This window comes from Aedes albopictus, chromosome 2 (genome assembly GCF_035046485.1).
Source record: "Aedes albopictus strain Foshan chromosome 2, AalbF5, whole genome shotgun sequence".
Lineage (NCBI taxonomy): Eukaryota > Metazoa > Arthropoda > Insecta > Diptera > Culicidae > Aedes > Aedes albopictus.
The window spans coordinates 379,933,069-379,952,303 of NC_085137.1; the positions used below are offsets into that span (position 1 = coordinate 379,933,069).

The 19,235-nt window shown below is 39.1% G+C and overlaps 1 protein-coding gene across 1 annotated transcript in view; it reads right to left on the reverse strand.

Moving 5' to 3' along the window:
- The window catches only part of LOC115269977 (uncharacterized), a 617,722-nt gene extending 602,712 nt beyond the window's left edge, over positions 1-15,010 (reverse strand). Inside the window, exon 1 of the mRNA XM_062853057.1 lies at positions 13,718-15,010. The gene's annotated coding sequence lies outside the window, so the exon portion shown is untranslated. The remainder of the gene's footprint in view (positions 1-13,717) is intronic.
- Between the last annotated feature and the right edge of the window lie 4,225 nt (positions 15,011-19,235).

A 19,235-nucleotide genomic window follows, 5' to 3' on the forward strand; every position in this document is an offset into this window, starting at 1 on the left:
ACTCTGAATGGTTCGGTTCGGTTGATCGCTAACTGGTGCTGTTTTCTGGCACGAGCGCGCGTGGTTGGCCATTCTGAATATTTCACCATCCCATTAAACTTTGGAGGTTCCGATGGTGCGAGTAGTCCGTAGAAAATGTGTTTTAGGAGTTTTGTTCGGAACTAGCACAACAGTTGCCCAATGTGTTCCAGAACCTGCAAAAAGGGTCTTAACGACTTTGGAATTCATTCGATCATCTCATGTTAGAGCCCCCACAGTAAACGCGTTGGAATTCATCAAGACTATGTATGCTTAGTTGCGATGTTGAACTTATAAAACGATCCAAATAAAATTGCCAAATTATTCATTGATATTTTTTCTATATTCCATACCAGAAAGCCATAAAGCAATTTGGATACATAAAACGTGTAAAATCCGTAGGAGAGATAAAGTTGTGAAAGATGGACTCGGTTAGGGAAGGGCCTCGAATTCAGTTTGACTTTTTGTTCCGCAGAATCGGAACTTGTTCTGTGGCTTAGTTGGTTTAAGCGCCGTTTTAGCAATACGGAGTCGTGAGTTCGAATCCCACCAAAACAAGTGGTAATTTTTACAAAAATTTATCGCTCGATTTGTCAATTTACCGTACTTTGCCTTCCAATACTTTAAGTTTTTACGTTTATTTCAGACATACTGGCCGCTGGTATAACTGCTCCATGAAAAGGCTGAAACGATCCGTACAATGATCCATTAAAGATAGGAAATGATCCCTAAAAAATAGAATACGAACATATAAAATTTTAGAATAATCAATATGCATTAATATGCAAACGATTCATAAAGGATCAGAAATGATCAAATGTAAATAGGAAAACGATCCGATATGAAATGATCCATACAATGTTGGGCATTTTTTATATTACCGTATGAGATGAGGCAGAAGGGGCCCAGATTTTTATGAAACTTTTTCCATAGGCAGGGCTCATGGAAATATGAACAAAAAAAATGAGAAAAATTCAGGGTCGCTTCAATTCCCGGCAAACTCAGGTGTAAATTCTTTATTTTACCCTACTTACTTTGAAAAACCCTAACTCAAGAACAAATAATCATAGAAACAAAGTTTATTTTAGAAAATGAAAGCAAATTTTCTCAGAAATCAAAAAAATAAAATATCAACTCGGAAAAGTTTTACACAAAATTTTCCACAGCTGAGAAAATTCATAAAGAAAAGCGAAAAGCAATGCCCGAACTCGTAAAAAGTATAAAAACAATATTTTTGAGAAGGTTATTCCATAACCTTTAATCGCTGAAATTTCGTAGAAACAAAGTTTTTTTCTTAAAATGAGAGCAAATTTTCTCAGGAATCAAAAAAAAAATCAAAAGGAAAAAGTTTTCCACAAATTTTTCCACCGTTGAGGAATTTTTTAAAGAAAACCCGGCAAAACTATGCCCGAACTCACGGGAAATTTTCAAAAAAATGTTTTTGAGAAGGTAGTTTTATAAGCTTTTTGGAATGCACTTTTGTTCGTTCTTGAGTTATGGCCAATTATGTGAAAAATGACCATATAATATACGCGTACATGGTTCTTCTCTTCTTCTTGGCGTAACGTCCTTATTGGGACAAAGCCTGCTTCTCAGCTTAGTGTTCTATGAGCACTTCCACAGTTATTAACTGAGAGCTTCCTCTGCCAATGACCATTTTTGCATGCGTATATCGTGTGGCAGGCACGAAGATACTCTATGCCCAAGGAAGTCAAGGAAATTTCCTTTACGAAAAGATCCTGGACCGACCGGGAATCGAACCCGTCACCCTCAGCATGGTCATGCTGAATACCCGTGCGTTTACCGCCTCGGCTATATGGGCGCGTACATGGTTATTTTTCACAAAATTGACCATAACTCAAAAAAGAAATAAAATATATATTCCAAAAATTCCAGCGATCAAAGCTTATGAAAATACCGTCTCAAAAATATTTTTTTGAAAATTTTCCGCGAGCTCGGAAATAGTTTCTCCAGCTTTTCTTTTTGAATTTTCTCAACGGTGGAAAATTTTATGGAAAACTTTTTCCACTTCGTATTTTTTTTTTATTACTGAGAAAATATGCTTTCATTTTCATTAGCAAACTTTTTTGCTACGATGCTTCGTTCTTGAGTTATAATTTTTCAAAGAAAAGGCTTATATGACACATATGGACATTTTTCAACAAAATTGGCCATAACTCAAAAACGAAAAAAAGTGCATTCCAAAAATTTCAGCGAATAAACTGCCGTGAATCGCAAGTCAGTCCCATCTGTATTTTGGGCAAAATTGAGTTAATGGCAGTTTTCGATCTTTCTTCGGATGATCTTTCAGCTGCGTGAATAAAAATATATAGTTTGTTCAGTAAAATCGAAAAACAACATCAAGTCAGATTGTCCCATAATGAAAAGTAATCGCAAGTCAGTCCCATTATCAGCTTGTGTACCCTGCAGTACAAAACCGAACACTGTTTTATTTAGTTTTATATTTTTCTCAGTAACGTTTTCACATTTGAAACAATTTGTGAAAGTTTCATGATGATCACAGAAGTTTTCAAATCATGACGATTTTTTTAAAGTTTCACAAGGTTCCACATAGAAGTCGAATTTGAAAACTTCAGAGTCCATTTTCTCAATGCCTACTTTTCACATATGGGACTGACTTGCGATTCACGGCAGTAAAGCTTATGAAAAACCCTTCTCAAAAATATTTTTTTGAAAATTTTCCACGAGTTCGGGCATTGTTTTTCCGGCTTTTTATTACGAATTTTCGCAACTGTGGAAACTTTGAAAACTTTGTTTCTATGATGCTTTGTTCATGAGTTATGATTTTTCAAAGTAAGTAGTGTCAGGGCAAAACAAGGAATTTCCACCTTGTTTTCCGGGAAATTAGGCAACCCTGATTTTTTCTCAATTGTTTTTTTTATTCATATATGAGCCCAGCCTGTGGAAAAAAATTCATGAAAATCTGAGACCCTTCGGCCCAATTTGTACGATGATTAAAAAATACCCTGTTGTGGACGATCCCAACATTTTTCAAATGGCCCATAAAATAGGTGAAATTTTTACGTAAAAGTCGTCCACGGTGTTCAAGGATCTATATGTATGCATAATTTGCAAAAAAAAACCTCCCTTTTACAAATATCATTCAGAATTTCCTCCTGATTTTAACATTATTTATCACAAAATACCAACAATTATCTTACTTCTAATCATACTCGCTTTCTCAATAAGTTGTCTAGGAAATGCCTTCATCAAAACGTGGGCAAAATCGATAAAGGCGTGCGATTCTTTCGAACATACATACCTTTAAGAATTCTTCCAGGAACTCATTTACGTTTTCTTAAAAATTCGGAAATTTTCGTTAGATACTCCATTAGATATTCTCAAAAAAATCTCAATTTTTTTTTGAAATGTTTGCAAGATGACTTTAGAAGATCATCCACGGATGAACAGAATGAACAATCATTTGGGAATTTCTTCAGAAATTTTTCGAGAGATTCCTCAAAAAATTTCTCGAAGAGCTCATTTAGAAAACTATTCACGAATTTCTTCGAAAATTCCTCCATCGATATCATTAGAAAGTCCTCCTGCGAAGTTTTCCATGAAATTCTGCCAGGGATTTCTTCTGAAAATTCATTTAAGAACTATTTGAGATACTTTTTCTAGAAAATCTAGTTTCAATTAGTAACTAAGGAAAGAAAAATCTAGGTACTTTTATAAATCCTTACATGGAATCTTTCCGAAATTGTTCCATGGATTTCTTCATCAAGTTCTCCAAGGGTGTCTCTCATAAAATCTTCCATGGATTCTTACAAAAAGTTAACTTATGACTTCAAAAGATTATTTTCTAAAATTATCCTTGAATTCCTATAGAAATTCTTTCTTAATTCCATGTGCTTTACTCCGAAATAAAACAGAAATTACTCCGAGTTTGTTTTTTTTCGATTATGTCCTTAGATTTTTCCAGAAATTTATTCTACCAATTTTGTTTTAGAAAATCGGAAGTTCTAAACTCGTTCCAAAGCTTCCTTCAAAATTATTTCTGATATCCCTTAAGCAAATCCTTGAGGAATTGTTTAAGATTCCAGGTTTTCATAAAAACAATAAATTACCAAGATTTCCTTTATAAATTCTTCCATGGTTTCCTTCATAAATTTCTATAGAGGTTCTTTTAAAACATCCTCTATGGATTCAGAAAATACTCTAGGGATTAATTACTAAAATCTTTCAAGAATACTTTAACAGATTCTTCCTTGGAATCTTTAAAAAATATGCCTTTATGATTTTATCTAGGGTCTTCATCAAGAAATTGTTTTGAAAGATTTTCATGGATTGCTTCTTAAATTCCTCACGGGATCACTTTAGAAATTATTCTTGAAAGTTTCTCCAGCGTTTTCTTCATAGTTTTTTTTTTCAGGCAATGCTTGATTTTATTTTATTATTGATTTTCAGTCCTAGACTGGTTAATCTCCGAATTCAGTGTTTCTTTCAACGATTATTTAAGAAATTATTTAAGAAATTTTATTTAAGCAATTTTTCTCTCAAAATATTCCAGTCGTTTCTTCAAAAATTCGAATAAGTGTTTTTTCACAAACTTATCTAAAAACAACCTCGGGAATTCCTCCAGGAATTCAATTGGGGGTATTGGCAGAAATGTCTACAGTAATAATGAGAAAATTCAGCACAAACTCCTCCTGAATTTCTCGCTTTATTACTTTTAGTGATTCTAACAGAAGTTTCTCCAGAGATTTGTGCAGAAAAATCATAAAGAGGTTATTTCCAGTTCCAGTTGTATTCTTCCGTATATTTCCACAGAAACATCTCCAGCATTTTTTTCACGGACACTTCTAGGATTTTGCATGGATGCTGATTTTTTTTCGGAAAATTTTTCTTAGCAACCAGCCAAGGGCTGAAAGTCTCTTTAATAAAGACAAATCAATCAAATCTATTCTTAGCAATTTGCACCGAATATTCATTGTTATTTTTTAAGAGACATTTTCGGATTCCTCCAGGATTTCAAGAAATCAGAATTTTAAGAAAATTTTGGTGTGAGATTTTCACAAAAGTTCTTCCGGGTTTTTTTTCTTTAGTATTAAGGGAATTACTTCAATAACCCTTCCAAGAATTCCTTGAGAAATTTCTAAGATTTTACCTATGCTTCCGTTAGAGATATCTACTGTGACTTCTTCAAAGATTCCTCCGGAGATTTTTCCAGAAATTTTCCAGCAATGCTTCCAGTAGTTGCACAGGTTTTAGCAGCAGCTCTTCTAGAAATTGGAATAATCCTTGGGGGAAATACTTGGAGGAATTCCCCCACATATCACTGAAGAAATTCTGAAAATAATGACAAGGAAAACCTGGAGACATTAAAGATTTTCTGTGAAGATTTCTAAATTAATTTATGGGGTAGTTTCCGACGAAAAATCCCTGAAAAGATTTCTAACGAAGATCTTTAAGGAGTTTCTGAAAGAATTCCTGACGATTCTTCAGGAGAAATACTTCGAAGAGTTTGTTGTTCTAATTCTTAAGATATAAGAGGAAGTCTGATGACTTTTTGAAAACCAAAGCCCTAGAAAAATCCGTCAAGGAATCAGTGAGGATATTTCTCAACGAGAGGGGTTTTTTAAGGAATCTCTTAACATATATCTCAAACAACTGAAGAACCCTCTCCAGATAATCCTGGAAATATTACTGGAAAACACTCTTGAGAAGTGCCAAGAAACAATGCTATGTAAAAATCCTGAAGAATCACCGGTAATATGTCTGAGACGGCTACTATGTACAGTAGAGGCAACCCCGGCCTTAGCATGATCGGTAAGGTAAGTATGTCTGAAATACCTGCAGAAATGTCTGCATACATTCTCAAATTAATTTTGCAGTGGTTGGAGAAACTTGGAGAACTTTTTGGAGAAATCCTTAGAAAGAATTTCTGGAAAAACTGCTTTGAAGTTAATATAACGTAATTCTAACACAATGATGAAATTACGTTAAGCTTACTTCTATACAACCAAAACTTGCGCTGTTGTAACTTTTATATGACATGTTTGGTGCTCGGGTAGAAAATGTGGCAAGACTTCCAGGAGAAAGTGTAGGATTTTATCAATAATCTCTGAAAGAATATGGGAAGAAATTCCTGTCGAAATGTCTGGAGGAATTCCTGCTAGAAATTATAGATGTAATCCAGCAAGAAACTGTATGGAGCTGCCAAAACAACTTTTTTTAAGCAGTTCCTTGGGAAACCTCTGGAAGAATTCCAACAAGAAATTCTCGAGATGTTTCTAGAGGAATTCCTGGAAAAACCCATTAGTAATTCAGGAATAGCTGGAAAATGGAATAGTTTTTGAGAAACTCCTGAAGAACTTCCAAAAAAAATCTCTGGAGGAATTTCTGATAGAATTCGAAAAATTCACAAAGCACAAAGCACACCCATGTGATGATCGACATCCTGAAGGCAATGGTTGACATATCAGCCAATTACATTGAAATTTCGGAAAATCATATCTCAACAAGAGAATTCCTGGAGAAACCATTAGAAAAAACTTAGAAGGATTCCCTGGAACAATTTTGGAAGAAAATCTAGAAGGTGTTCTGAGAGAAATTCGATGTTGGAATCGTGGAAAAAATTTCTAAACATTTGAAAAAATCCAGAAGCAAACCCAGAAGGGATTCCATAATTAAATACTTGAAAAAAGTCCGGAAGCAATCCTGGGAGCAATCTCGATAAGAATCCCAGGAAGAATCTTTGAAAAAAAAATGAGAATTAGAACAGAATACAACAAAAAATAAGAAAAAAAACCAGATTAATCCACCTAGTGGTGATAGTGCCTTTCTCGTCGAATCTGTACTCATGAACTTTTCGTCGACGTTAGCCAAAATGTTCCTGAATCCTGAAAACACTTCATATAGAAAAGCAACAATTTTAATAAAACCATCATCGATTTTCGAAACTTATTGATGATACATATTCTGATGTTATGTTCAACAGCAAAACAGAGCTGAAAAATATCAGACCTCTTAGTTTACTGCTTGATCACCTTAACCCTAGTCGTGTATTGGGGTCATTATGACCGCATTCCACCCAGTACGGCAGCGGGGTGAGTGTCAGCTAATGCATGAAGAAGGTTAACTTTATTCACAATCACAGATCACTTTGTGATCTTCGCCAATGTTTATTTCAGCACACTTTAGGCTATATTTTATTATCATTGGTAACATGGTTCATGTAAAATTTGACCTTCCTACGAGAAAAATGCAATCAAATACTTGAATTTCATTTCCATTCAAATTTCAATCGCAATAAGAAAAGTGACGGCTCAACCAGCCGCACCCAAATTGTGAGCAGTAATTTTAGAAGCATAACGAGATTGAAGATTAAACAACTTTATAAGGTGTTGATGCGATTAAATTATATTTTGTTCTCTTGCATATATAATCTTATAATCTTACCCAACGTTTACATGCTATCAAAAAGCCACAGTTTGATTTATCGCTTTGACATATATTTTGTTCACCTTTATAATTCCACTATTTAATGTGCAGCTTGCATGGGTTTTGTTAAATTTTGCGTTTGACCACTTCCGGTGGGACACCTGCAACCGATTCTGGTTGTCTCAAATATGATCTGAGACTATGTTTTTGTCAACTGTTCATCGGGTTACCTGAAGCCAAAATTTAATGTGATCTGAGGCTATTTTCTTGCTAACCGTTCGGAAATTTTTTGAAAAAGTCGCGATTTTATGTATCGCATGCGTGATTTTGGTTCACTTCTATCAAATCACTTCCGATGGAACACCCGCAACCGATTCCGAAATATTATTACAAGTTCTAGATGTGGCCTGAGACTATTTTCTTGTTGACCGTTCATCAGATTATCAAAAAAAACCGCTATGGTTCAGTTCTCTTCTATATTTTACCACTTCCGACGCGTTACTCGTCTTGTCACCAGTTCTAGAACACTACCGGTTTTCCCAAATATGGTCTGAGATTATTTGTTGATTAACCGTTTATCTTGTTACTGTATAAGTCATTGGATATGTCGCATGTATTGGTTCTCTTTTACATTTGACCATTTCTGGTGGGACACCCGTAAACGGTTCCGTAATACATTGATATGGCTTGCGTCTATTTTCTTGCAACTGTTCACCATGTTACCGTCGTGCGGGGCTACTTTTGAAATGCGGGGCTACTTTGGACACTTTTGAATATGGATTTTTTGAATTCAAAATATGGTTCAAATCTGTTTGATGTCTTAGGAACTATTATAAAGCAATAGTTTTCCCTTCATTTGGTTGAAATTATTTTTCAAACAGACCGTTTATTGCTTGTCAGGACGCGAAAAAACATCGAATAAACCAATATAATATACATAACGTATCAGAACATTTGGTATGTAGGCATTGTTTCTACATTTCATAAATTTCAAAGGGTTGATCAATTCATTCAAAATGTATCAACGTAGCATATACAATCGAATATTTGTATCGTTATACGTTATAAATGACCGTTTCACCCAAATAAAGGATTGATGGTCCCTTTTTTCAGGCAATCTATATAGCAATATCACGCTGCTCATAATACCAAAGGTAGCACAGAACCATCTTAAAACGCATATTTTTATTGAAATTATGTATGATACAGTATACTACAGTATTGGTACAATGTAGTTTTCCAAATAACCCTGGAATTTGAAATGCAGTTTTGTTATAGATAAAAATGTCCAAAGTAGCCCCCATCCGGTTCTATATGAGATGTGTCCGATTGGTGTATGAACAACTTTTTTGTTTATTGATGGATTTAGCTCAAATTTTGCATACATCCTACATACATACTCACAATTATTGTGTATAAAAATTGCGGAAATTCATTCACTAGTCTGGGAGTTATAATGTCATAAAGTTGAAAAACCATGAAAAAGTGTATAAAGAAGCCCCGCACGACGGTACCTAAAAAGCCGTGATTTGAGCTATCACATGCATGGGTTTGGTGTCACTACCGGTTCAGATAAGGTCTGAGACTGTTTTCTTGCTAACTACTGATCAGGTTATCGAAAATGCCGCAGTTTGATGTGTCGCATGCATGGATTTGATTCACTTTTATATTTGGCCACTTCCGGCGATACATCCGGAACCGGTTCCGGAACACAACCGGTTCAGATATGGTCTGAGGCTGTTTTCTTGCTAACTGCTCATCAGGTTATCGAAAATGCCGCAGTTTGATGTGTCGCATGCATGGATTTGGCTCACTTTTATATATGGCCACTTCCGGCGGGACATCCGGAACCGGTTCCGGAACACAACCGGTTCAGATATGGTCTGAGACTGTTTTCTTGCTAACTGTGCATCAGGTTATCGAAATTGCCGCAATTTGATGTGTCGCATGCATGGATTTGGTTCACTTTTATATTTGGCCACTTCCGGCGGGACACCCGGAACCGGTTCCGGAACACTACCGGCTTAGATATGGTCTGAGACTGTTTTCTTGCTAACTGTTCATCAGGTTATCCAAAATGCCACAGTTTGAAGTGTCGCATGTATATGTTTGTTACATTTTTATGTATGGCCCCTTCCAAGGGTACTGGTCCGGAACACCTAAATGGCCATAACTCCGGAACGGCTGGACCGATCCGAACCATTTTTAATAGGAAACAATGGGACCAGATTCCGCGTCGAATGAACCGTCGGTCAATAAAATCGGTTGAGGTTTACTGCCAAAAAGTGATGTGAGTTTTTTTTGTACACATACACACATACACACATACACACACACACATACACACACACAGACATCACCTCAATTCGTCGAGCTGAGTTGATTGGTATATGTGACTTGACTCTCCGGTCCTTCTATCAAAAAGTCATTTTTGGAGTGAACTTATAGCCTTTCCAGTACACTTAGTGTACGAGAAAGGCAAAAACTCAAAGAATAAATCATTCTGAAGGAATTTTGGGAAAAACTCAAAAAAATATCCTGGAAGAATTTTAAAGGAGCCTCTGATGAAATCTCGGGAATAATCTGTTGAAGAAATCCTTAAAGGAATTCCGCATGGACTGCCGGAAAACAGCCCAGAAGGAATCCTGGAAGAGTTTTCTGAAGGAAACCCAAAAGGGATTCTTATAAAAAACACAAAAAATCACAGGAAAACTAGGAGACATTCCAAAAGAACACCCGGGACGATTGATTGATTTGTCTTTATTATTGAGACTTTCAGCCCTTGGACAGCCGGGAAGAATCTTGAAAAAAACTCTGCGGGAAATTGAAGAATCCTTAGCTTAATGCTAGGAAAAATGCTGGAAAGAATTCCTGGAGAAATCCTTAAAAGAATCCCGGGGGAAACCATTAAAAAATCACGAATAAATCTCTAAAAGAATCCTGAATAAAACATCTCGAATGAATCTTGGAAGGAATCCCTAAAGAAAACCCGAAAGCATTGATAAAATCCCAGGAGGTATCAGTGAAAGAAGCCTAGGAGAAACTCTAAAAGGAATCCTGGAAAAGCTCGAAAGAAATTCCTGAAAATAACTGAAGGAGAAAACCTTAGAAGAATCTGGAAGAAATCCATAATAAATGTCTGGAGAAATCTCCGAGAAAGAAATCCCTAAAGAAATCCGGTAAGTAATAATGAAGGAATCTAACGAGAAATCTCCGATGGAATGCCAGGAATCATCCCTGAAAGCATCCAGAAAGAAATGTCTAAAGGAATCGCTAGATTAATCTATGAAAGAATCTCGAAAGGCAGCTGGTAAGGATGGTATCGCAGCTGGACTCGTCAAGATGGGCCCAGAAAAGTTGGCCACCTGTCTGCATCGGCTGATAGTCAGGATCTGGGAGACCGAACAGCTACCGGAGGAGTAAAAGGAAGGGGTAATCTGCCCCATTCACAAGAAAGGCGACCATTTGGAATGTGAGAACTTCAGGGCGATCACTATTTTGAATGCTGCCTACAAAGTGCTATCCCAGATCATCTTCCGTCGTCTGTCACCTAAAACAAATGTGTTCGTGGGAAGTTATCAAGCCAGCTTCATTGACGGCCGGTTGACAACGGACCAGATCTTTACCGTACGGCAAATCCTCCAGAAATGCCGTGAATACCAGGTCCCAACGCATCACCTGTTCATCGACTTCAAAGCGGCATACGACAGTATCGACCGCGCAGAGCTATGGAGAATCATGGACGAAAACGGTTTTCCTGGGAAGCTGACTAGACGGATTAAAGCAACGATGGCCGGTGTGCAAAACTGCGTAAGAGTTTCGGGTGATCTATTCAGTTCATTCGAATCTCGCCGGGGACTGCGACAAGGTGATGGATTCTCATGCCTACTATTCAGCATCGGTCTGGAAGGTGTGATGCGATGAGCCGGGCTCAACAGCCGGGGAACGATTTTCACAAAATCCGGACAATTTGTGAGCTTTGCGGACGACATGGACATTATTGCCAGAACATTTGGAACGGTGGCAGAGCTGTACACCAGCCTGAAACGCGAAGCAGCAAAGGTCGGACTGGTGGTGAATGCCTCAAAAACAAAGTACATGCTGGTAGGTGGAACCGAAAACGACCGGATCCGTCTACGTAGTAATGTTACGATAGACGGGGATACTTTCGAGGTGGTGGAGGAATTCATCTACCTCGGATCCTTACTGACGGCTGACAACAACGTGAGCCGTGAAATTCGGAGGCGCATCATCAGCGGAAGTCGGGCCTACTACGGGCTCCAGAAGAAACTGCGGTCGAAAAAGATTCACCCACGCACCAAATGCACCATGTACAAAACGCTAATAAGACCGGTAATCCTCTACGGGCACGAGACATGAACCATGCTCGGGGAGGACCTGCAAGCACTCGGATGATGAACCACGAGCTCGCTGCACTTTACGGCGAACCCAGCATCCAGAAGGTGGCCAAAGCCGGAAGGATACGGTAGGCAGGGCATGTTACAAGAATGCCGGACAACAACCCTGCAAAGCTGGTGTTTGCAACTGATCCGGTTGGAACAAGAAGGCGTGGAGCGCAAAGAGCACGATGGGCGGACCAGGTGGATCGTAACTTGGCGAGCATCGGGCGCGACCGAGGATGGAGAGCGGCAGCCACGAACCGTGTATTATGGAGAAATATTGTTGATTCAGTTTTATCTTGAATTTGATGTAATACTAAATAAATGAAAAAATGAATCTCGACAGGGATTCCTACAGAAATTCCAAAAGAAGAAAAATCCAGGAGGAATCTCTGAAAAAAATCCAGATGAAATCCCTAGAAGAAGTAGGATCAAAGAAATATTTTCCCTAAAAGGAATTCCACGGAAAATCACTGTAGAAACTCCGGGAGAAATTTCAGTACAAATTTCGTAAACAATCCCTGGAATATTTCATTAGACAATTTGTAGAAATGCCGGAAGAAATCTCTGAAGGTTATCAGGAGCAATCCCTGAAAGATTTCTGACGGAATCCTTGAGCAAATTTCGGGAAGAATTCCTTTGTAAATACCGAGAGCTGTCCCTGAAAGAACTCAGGAGGGATTCGTAGAAGAATACTTAAAGGGATCGAAGTAAGATCCCGGAAGGAATTCCAGGAGAAATCGTGGAAGAAAGCCCTACAAGATTCTCGGGAAGAATTACAAGATAAAATCTGGTAGGAATTCTAGAAGAATTCCTTGGAAAATTATCGGGAGGAATGAGTAATTATAGTGAAGGCCTTCACTGAGTTGAGATATTAGCAGCAATATGTTGTTTGAATGATTTCTTTATTAGTAAGAAATCATTCAAACAACATATTGCTGAAATACAGGCAGAAATAAAATCAAATTAAATCAATTAGGCTACAGTACCATCTTGATAGGGCAATTCTTGATAGAGTTGAATGCATGGTTTACAACCACATGAACAACTCCGCCAACTTCAAATTTTAAACCACAGTAGAAATTCCAGGAAAATAAATTTACCTCACATTTGAAATTGCATCCACAAACTGCGGCCATATGTAATATGTGCAGAAACGTTCACGGGACCTAGTAAGTCAATTCTAAAGTTATTTGTCCACCATGTACCTTCATAACAACTCCTCCGAAGACTTTTCAAGACGAAATTGACTCAATTGCAAAATTCACTTCAAAAGTATTGTCCTATAAATAGGACGCTGGGCAGATATGGGTTAACCTCAATCTAACTGCACACTTTTATAACTCTATGATAGGAACAAACATGAGGAGCGGACCTGGTGTAATGGTTAGAACACTTGACTATCACGTCGAGGACCTGGGATCGAATCCCACTCCCGACAGACTCACACAGTGTGAGTTCTTCTTTCGGAAGGGAAGTAAAACGTGGGTCCCGAGATGAGCTTAGCCCTGGGTTAAAATTATCGTCAATAACGATAAAAAAAGGAACAAACATTGTGTGCCACCTAGTGTTGATGTACATTGGAGGTATACCAACAAGAATGAGATACATACTCAGTTAAGGATTTTTTACATATAAGTATACTACAATTTCTAGGCAAATTCGAATACTTTGATTCTTTATTATTACCATAAGGATCTTTTGCTTTGTATTTCGATTATCGGTTCCTTTTAATAGTATGATGCTTCCAATTCCATCCTTATCAAAACAAGCAATTGTTTGACTTGTTTGGTCTGTTTATTATTTTGGATTAGGGTTGGGTTAGGTGCTTTTTCTGTTTCAAAATGCCAAGAAAAAATATACAACTTACATATGTAGGGTAATCGACTTACCAATATTATTCTAACTGCAGCAGTGTGTACAGTGTGCCATTTATATTCCGCTCCAGAAATTACCAATGAACTTTCCCGGTGCACTAGTATTCCGCCCAAATAGCACTCGATCCTGCAGATACGGCTTTCCTCCTCCTTCGCACTATACTTTTTCGCGCTGCTGGCAGTGTGGTGCTAACAAATGGCACTACACACTTCCGTTCTTTCAAGCAGCAATTTTTGCTCAATCCTCTCGCAACTGCTTCCGGAAACCTTTTTCCGACACATTAATCACGGTCTTGTTTGACGGTAGGTACCTCTGCTGCTGCTACTGCGACGCAACCCCTTAATGAGTACCCATTTCGGTAGGCTGCGAAGCGCAACGATTTTTCTCGCTGGCCCACATGTGCCCACGGAACATTTCACATATGTCAAAGTGACACGGGGTACATTTCCACAACACTCCCACCACGGTATAATAGGCAGTAAGCACCAGTTGGGAACGATTTTTCATAAAAAGGACCCAGCACCAACTCGCTTCGCGTGGAATCACATTTCCGCACGTCCGTTGAAATTCGCTTCTTACAGGAACCACCACCAACGGCTCTATTTTTCCACTTCTGGCTGGCGCCCAAAACCACTCACTCCCACTGGCTAACGGAATAAAATCTATGTCAACAATTCCATAATCATATCATCATCATTCATGTCAAGATCCGCTTTTCATCTGTCACCATCGCTGCCCCACACCGGTGAACCAAACCACACCGCCGCACAACGAGGTTCTTCTCTTTATTTACACGTGCGAGCTCCGGAACACCAGCATTGAAAAGCGAGGAAAAATCAACCATCAGAAAACACAACGCGTGAGCTGACCGAAACTCAACCAACGCAACAACGGAGCGCAATCGTCCTTGTGGGTCCTGTAACGTTCAAAGTCTCCCGCCGAACTGCTGGACCTACCGCACGAGAGAAACTGTCGCATCTTACAGCCAGCGTTCTATCATATGGGACGAAGCCGAACGGCATCCGGTGGTGATTCTGCGCACTTCGGAATACGGGCGAAGGTCTGGCAACACTTCAGCGACGGCACATGGCTTACAGCAGGATATTTATCCACCCACCAGTAACACCACCCACTCCGATCCGGCAGCAGCAGCATCAACAACGGCATCGCCATCGGGACAATGCCGGCACTGGGTCAAAGAGCACGAAGGAAGAGTGTTTGTTTGTTTTTGCAGCTGTTCCTTTTTCGAGGTGTGTACGCGCGTAGTCGATGCGATGGGTGGTTCTGGTAGGCAACTTTTTGCGCCCGTATATTCGTGCTCTAGGGCTCATATAGGCGGTAAGGGCTGTCCATAAACCACGTGGTCATTTTTTTGGGACTTTTCAAACCCCCCCCCCCCGCGTGGTCATTAGTCCATACAAAAAATTTTATTTATCCATACAAAATGGTTATTGGCCGAACACCACACCCCCCCCCCCTTATGACCACGTGGTTTATGGACAGCCCCTAAAGCCGCAGGAATTTGGAAAGAACGTGCCAAGGGCTACAGGGTCGATTATCGATTGGTCCAGGATCTATTCGCATTAGACAAATTATTGAATTTCTTGGGCATAGAGTATCTTTGTGCCGGATGATACTATTGGAACACTGCGGAAGAAACTTCCCAAAGGTTATAAGAAAATGTAAACATTTTGATGAAAGAATGGTGAGTCGACAACCGAGAAAAAGCGTGCATCCCTGCTCTGATCTTAACAAGTTCCCACCTCATACTTCCAGGGGTCAGAGGCCGCCTGCTAAAGATTGCGTACTTCGCTGGTAGTGCAGCCTAGGCTTTGACCTTCTCACTTCAGCTAGATGGAGGAGAGACGAGCCGTGCGTCTGTCCACCAAGCAGGTGCGACTCAAACAGCGTCAGTCCCGGATGAATTAATAACTCAGTATCGCGTCAGCGTTACCTAAGGCGACAGCCCCATCAACGCGATGTAGGCAGCGCAACCCCGATGAGATAGCCTGTCAAATACTTTCACCACCACCACAAAAAAAAATTAAGATAGAAGAACCAAATGTAAAATACTCTCGGAAACCGACACGGAAACGAATTAAGCACTTTAACCGGAGACTTGGTAGACGTTCGGATCTTAAATGAACCTGAACAAGTAAGCCTTTCGGCTTGAAAATTTTGGTGAAAATTGGTGTGTGCGTGGCTGCTCTTCAGAAGCCCAAATCTGATGAAGGTAAATTTAGGGCGGTGAAACTCGTCACCAACACATTATTCAAATATGACATCAACCGCAGTGGTAGTGAAATGGTAGAACATAACGTTGCGTTGCGTTGCGTGGTAACGGAGTAATTCGTAGATTGCATACTGAAAGTTGGCAATATAGCCGAGGCGGTAAACGCACGGGTATTCAGCATGACCATGCTGAGGGTGACGGGTTCGATTCCCGGTCGGTCCAGGATCTTTTCGTAAAGGAAATTTCCTTGACTTCCTTGGGCATAGAGTATCTTCGTGCCTGCCACACGATATACACATGCAAAATGGTCATTGGCAGAGGAAGCTCTCAGTTAATAACTGTGGAAGTGCTCATAGAACACTAAGCTGAGAAGCAGGCTTTGTCCCAGTGAGGACGTTACGCCAAGAAGAAGAAGAAGATACTGAAAGTTGTCATGTTAAATCTTTAATACTCTCATTCTAATTGCTTATGGAATGCTATTTGGGAAGGAACAGCTATCCAATCAGAGGTTGAAGTAAAAAAGACATGAAAACTTCCATTGCCGGCCACGCCCATCTTCTCCGTTACGAGGAAAGGAAAGGATGTGATGATATGACACCTACTTTATGAAAGGCCAGCGACTCACCGGCGCCCCCATAGGTGTCAAGGAGTTGGATATTTGGAAAGGGTTGATTGGGGATTCACTATAAGCGAGTGATACGGCAAGATTCAGATTGTGTTAGTGTATTTGAGTTGATCATGTAGATGTGTTGATGTGAGTGTAAGTGATTTTTAAACACCAATGTTGGGAGTGACATAGCTAAGAAATTTGTCACTCCATGGGCCTTTTTGCTTCCGGGATGGGGCACAGGCATTTGGACCATGTGTCCTGGCTAACAAGCCTAGGCTTAAGCGCCATTGATCGCTCTCTGAAAGATAAGAAACACGTTATGTGGATGGGAAGGGATAATAGGGAAGGATGATATCTATTTATCGAGATGCCAGCGACTCACCGACGCTCTCGTAAATAGAAAGGAAATAGGATTTTGGAACTGGAATGGTCAGGAATTTAGTATGATTAAGTGGAAGTTTGGATGAGATGTAAAGGGCAAAAACACATCAAATACGTTAATAAAATAATTTACCTTTATCGCTGAAACAGAAAGTATGTATTAGGAAAAAAATTCTAAACCTAAATAAATAATGCCCTTTTTATGACGTACTACCAGAATACGAAATATAATATTGAAGATTTTCTACATTTGCAATAATTATCAATGGATGTTCAAAAATTCCAGAAACCTAAAGAATTCAGTGGGGTGGAACTCTGCACATTTTCACAAGAAAATAATAAACAAAAGCATGTAACGAGCTCACCCGTTGATGTGCTTCCATCGATCTCTCCATCGCTGGTTGTTTGGATCCCAAGAATTCTCGCGCAAATCTTTATTAGCATGCCTTCCAACTGTCAAAGAGGTTAGCTCCAAAACATTATTTTTCTCCTTGTACACAACTCGGGAAGACGACACTCCCCAGTCAACATTTTGGTCCGCATAATCTGAGCTATACATCACCATATAAGAACCTATTCAATCGTATAAAGTGCACGAAACTGCTCTTTACGTACCAAAGTGGAGGCCATATAGGTACTTCGGACGACTTCTTTCGATTTCCTATGAGTAATAATACGATGTACAACCTGTCGACGGAAAACGATTGGAACGACTTGCAGTGATAAGTAGTATGATTCTACAAATCAATGAAATAAAAAAATCGGTCACCCAGTCTCGAACATAGAACCTCTAGATCATCAGTCTAAGAACATACCACTGTGTTAGCTCACAACTCTTGAAGAGAGATTCAATTTATGTCTAACATAAACTCAAGCATTTGAACTAGTGGTCCATTCTGGATGAGCTCATAAGTTAAAAACTGGTTGGCTATTTCTTCTAAGTCAATACGATTCTGTACGATATTCTTATGATATGATACATCTTACCGTAACCTGTCACTTATACAATTTGTAACGATTTTGGATTGCACCAAATAAAGCTAGTCTTGTTTACATTGTTCGCTACGCTGGCACGTCGGTCGTCGTCGTCGTCGTCGCGGAAAAAACATAATTATACTACGGCCTCGCGAATTAATCAAGTGTTTACCCAGTGAAAACTTATTGTTACAATCAATGATCTTTCGACATGTTCTTCATCTGTGCAAATATCCATTGGATTAAGATGAAAAAGTGAAAAAAAAATCCTTGCGACCACCGAGGAGTGCATTGTGTTGTTGTCAAAGAAAGAGTCTGGAACCGGTAGGATCCATACAGAAGCAGGAGAAATCTGGCCACAGGTGCAACTTTCCGACCAGGAGGTGAAGAAGGCATTCGATAGGCTAAACATAATATTGATCCGTAAGTAGTTGACTGAGTATAGAAAATGTTTGAGCCGGGTGGGATGTTGGTTGTAAGGGTATGCGGTATGGGATTTTTTCAAGGCGAAACGAAACGAAACGAAATATAAAATTTCTGATATGATGCGGTACGAAACGAAACGAAATTTAAAAATGTTTCGAAAGCTCGATACGAAATCCGAATTCACTCGGTATTTTTCGAAACGAAACGAAATTTTCGAAAAAGTTCCGCGGAATTTTGCAATTACATAAATTTTGTGCGAATTGATACTACGTGTTTGCGGTGGCGCGAAATGCATTTCCATAAAGACTCTTAGGCAGCATCCATTTATTACGTAACGCTAAAATCGACATTTTTCGACCCCCCCTCCCCCCTCCGTAACGCTTTTTTGTATGAAAATCCCAAAATTTTTGTATGGGCCGTAACGCTCAGCTGTACTCCCCCCCTCCCCCTAGAGCGTTACGTAATTTGTGGACGGCGTCTTATCCCTTAGCTTCTTTTGTTAAAGTTCCACTTATATTTTTTTGAGCTTTCCGCGACCTGTATTGAAAATTTGAATAATTTCACCAATAACCTCTAATGCCGATTGTTTATCAGAACCTGAAGCAATGATATGGATACATCAGCCAGATGATTACCAATAAAGCTTTGTTAAATTTGATTTATCAGAAAATACCCAGTAAAACTCATATAGAAAATGAAAATAATACTTGAGAAATGTATGCGCATATTAAATATAAAGGCATCCGCAAACTTGAAATTGAAAAAATATAACACAATCGTCTCTAGGTTATTAGGCCGAAAATTCTACCAGATATATCTGGACTATAGTGAACCTGTTGTGATGATTAAAGTGCATGCCCTTTTCGCCGAGGACCTGGGATCAAATACCACTCCCAAAACACTTGCA